Below are 3,116 nucleotides of genomic sequence, written 5' to 3'. Positions count from 1 at the left end.
CTGCCTTGACTTGCGACTGGTCTTCCTGATGAACGCTGCTCTGTCCAAAGAAATAGGTTTTTAAAGAGGTCATAGCCCTACCTACTACTGGGAGCACTCTTAGAAAGTGGCGATGATGTTGTTATGAGAGACTGAACTCTTAGAAGTCTATTTTGTATCTCTCTTTTCTAACACTTTGGACCCAAAAGAACTAAAGGGTACCAATATCAAATTCTTGTAGGGAAATAGGAAAAATGTTCTCCCTAGCATATGGTATCTAGACAGTGGTTGTTCTAGACACATGACGGGGAACAAGGACCTACTCCAATCCGTCAAACCAAAGGAGAAGAGATCTGTCACCTTTGGAGACAACAGCAAAGGAGTTATCGAAGGAATCGTGTCAATAGGTATTTCTAAATCCTGCTTAATTGATGATGTACTCCTAGTGAAAGGACTTAAGCATAATCTACTAAGCATAAGTCAATTGTGGGATAGAGGTTATGAAGTCAAATTCACACCCAACACTGCACTATATCACTCATATCTGACAAATCCATAAATTTCAAGGGATATAGAAGTGAAAATGTATACAAGGTTTCTTTAAATAATTTATCTTTATCAAATATCAAAATCCTTGTATCTTTGAATGTTGATGACAACATTAATTGGCATAGACGACTAGGTCATGTTGGTCCTAATACCATTGAAAAACTTTTTAAACTTGATTTAGTTGTTGGTATGTCGAAACTCAATTTAAAATTAGATTCTGTTTGTGATGCGTGTCAACTTGGCAAACACACAAGGGAATCTTTTAAAAGAAAAAATTTTGTATCAACTTCTATGCCCCTTGAACTTCTTCACCTAGATTTATGTGGTCCCTTGAGGAACGCTAGCCTAGGAGGGAAGCTTTATGCATTTGTCATTGTGGATGATTTCTCACGTTTCACGTGGACATTGTTTTTAGCCCACAAAAATGATGCCTTTGATTATTTTAAAACTTTTGTCAAACGTATTGAGAATGAGAAAAATCTTTCTATCAAACAGATCTGTAGTGACCACGGAATTAAATTTCAAAATGAGAGTTTTACAAATTTTTGTGAAAAAAAGGCATCGGTCACAATTTTTCTTGTCCTAGGACTCCTCAACAAAACGGGGTCGTTCAGAGGAAAAACAGGACACTTGTGGAGATTGCGAGGACCATGATATGTGAGCATTCTCTACCAAAATATTTTTGGGCTGAAGCAATGAACACTGCCTGCTACAATCGTGTATCAATAAGGCCAATTCTCAAGAAAACTCCATATGAATTATGGAGAGGGAGAAAGCCTAACATTTCATACTTTTGGGCTTTTGGATCAAAATGTTTCATTCATAATAATGATAAGGACAACCTTGGCAAATTTGATGCCAAATCCGACAAAGGTATTTTTCTCGGATATTCTACCACAAGTAAGGCTTTTAGAGTATTTAATAAACGCACTTTACTTATTGAAGAATCTATGCATGTTATATTTGATGAATCTATGTCTATAGTTTATCGTAATACTAACGATGATGTAGAACTTCTCGAAGAAGAGATGGCTTCATCAAGCTTAAATGATATAGATGTTTCTGTTGAGGAAACACCACTTCCGAAAGATTGGACGCTTCACAAAGATCATCCTATGAATCTTATCATTGGAAGTCCTTCGAAGGGAGTAACTACTCGATCTTCTCTTAATAATATCTGCAATCATCTTGCTTTTGTTTCACATGTTGAACCTAAGTATATTGATGGTGCTTTATTAGATGATTCATGGATAATTGCTATGCAAGATGAATTAAATGAATTCAAGCGTAATGATGTTTGGAATCTTGTTCCTAGGCCGCATGATAGATCTATTATTGGTACTAAATGGGTCTTTAGGAATAAACTTGACGAGCATGGTACTATCACTAGAAATAAATCTAGACTTGTAGCTAAAGGATATAGTCAAGAAGAAGGCATAGATTATGATGAAACTTATGCGCCTGTTGCTAGACTAGAATATATTCGCATGCTACTTGCTTTTGCTTGCTCTAGAAATTTTAAGTTATTTCAAATGGATGTCAAATGTGCATTTCTTAATGGTGAATTAAAAGAGAAAGTGTACATTGAACAAAATGATGGTTTTGTTGATGCATTATTGCCTGATCATGTGTATAGACTAAACAAAGCATTGTATGGTTTGAAACAACTCCTCGAGCTTGGTATGAAAAATTATCAACTTTCCTTCTTTCAAATGGTTTTTCAAGAGGAAAGATTGATATTACGTTGTTTACCGAACATGCTAAAGATGACTTATTGATTGTGCAAATTTATGTTGATGACATAATATTTGGTTCTACTAAAGAAACTCTTTGTCAAGATTTCTCCAAGCTTATGCAGGAACACTTTGAGATGAGCATGATGGGGGAACTTAACTATTTTTTTGGATTGAAAATCAAACAGTGCAAGGATGGGTTCTTTGTGAACCAAAGCAAATACATCAAGAAGATTCTAAAGAATTTTGGGATGGAGAACACAAAATCATCATCCACACCGATGAGCACAGCAATCAGACTCGATAAGGATGAAAATGGTAAATCTGTAGATCAATCTTCCTTTCGTAGTATGATTGGCTCCTTACTTTATGCTACTGCTAGTAGACCGGACATTATGTTTAGTGTTTGCTTGTGTGCACGATTTCAATCATGTCCAAAGGAATCACATTTGTTCGTCTTAAAACGCATTTTTAAATATCTTTCAAATACTACAAATCTCGGCTTGTGGTATTCGAAAAATTCTTTCTTTGATTTAAAAGCATACTGTGATGCCGACTTTGGTGGATATAAGGTGGACAGGAAAAGAACTAGTGGAACTTGCTTCTTTCTAGAAAATTGCTTAGTTTCTTGGTTTTCAAAGAAACAAAATTGTGTTGCGTTATCAACAACCGAAGCCGAATATATGGCTGCCGGTAGTTGTTGTACGCAAATTCTTTGGATGAAGCATCAATTGCTCGACTATGGTGTATATTTTTCAAAAATCCCTATTTTCTGTGATAACACTAGCGCCATATGTCTTACAAAGAATCCGATTCAACATTCGCGCACCAAACATATTGACATTCGTCATCATT

This window comes from Henckelia pumila, chromosome 3, assembly GCF_033568475.1.
Source record: "Henckelia pumila isolate YLH828 chromosome 3, ASM3356847v2, whole genome shotgun sequence".
In the NCBI taxonomy this organism is placed as follows: domain Eukaryota; kingdom Viridiplantae; phylum Streptophyta; class Magnoliopsida; order Lamiales; family Gesneriaceae; genus Henckelia; species Henckelia pumila.
This window is presented reverse-complemented; position numbering follows the sequence as displayed.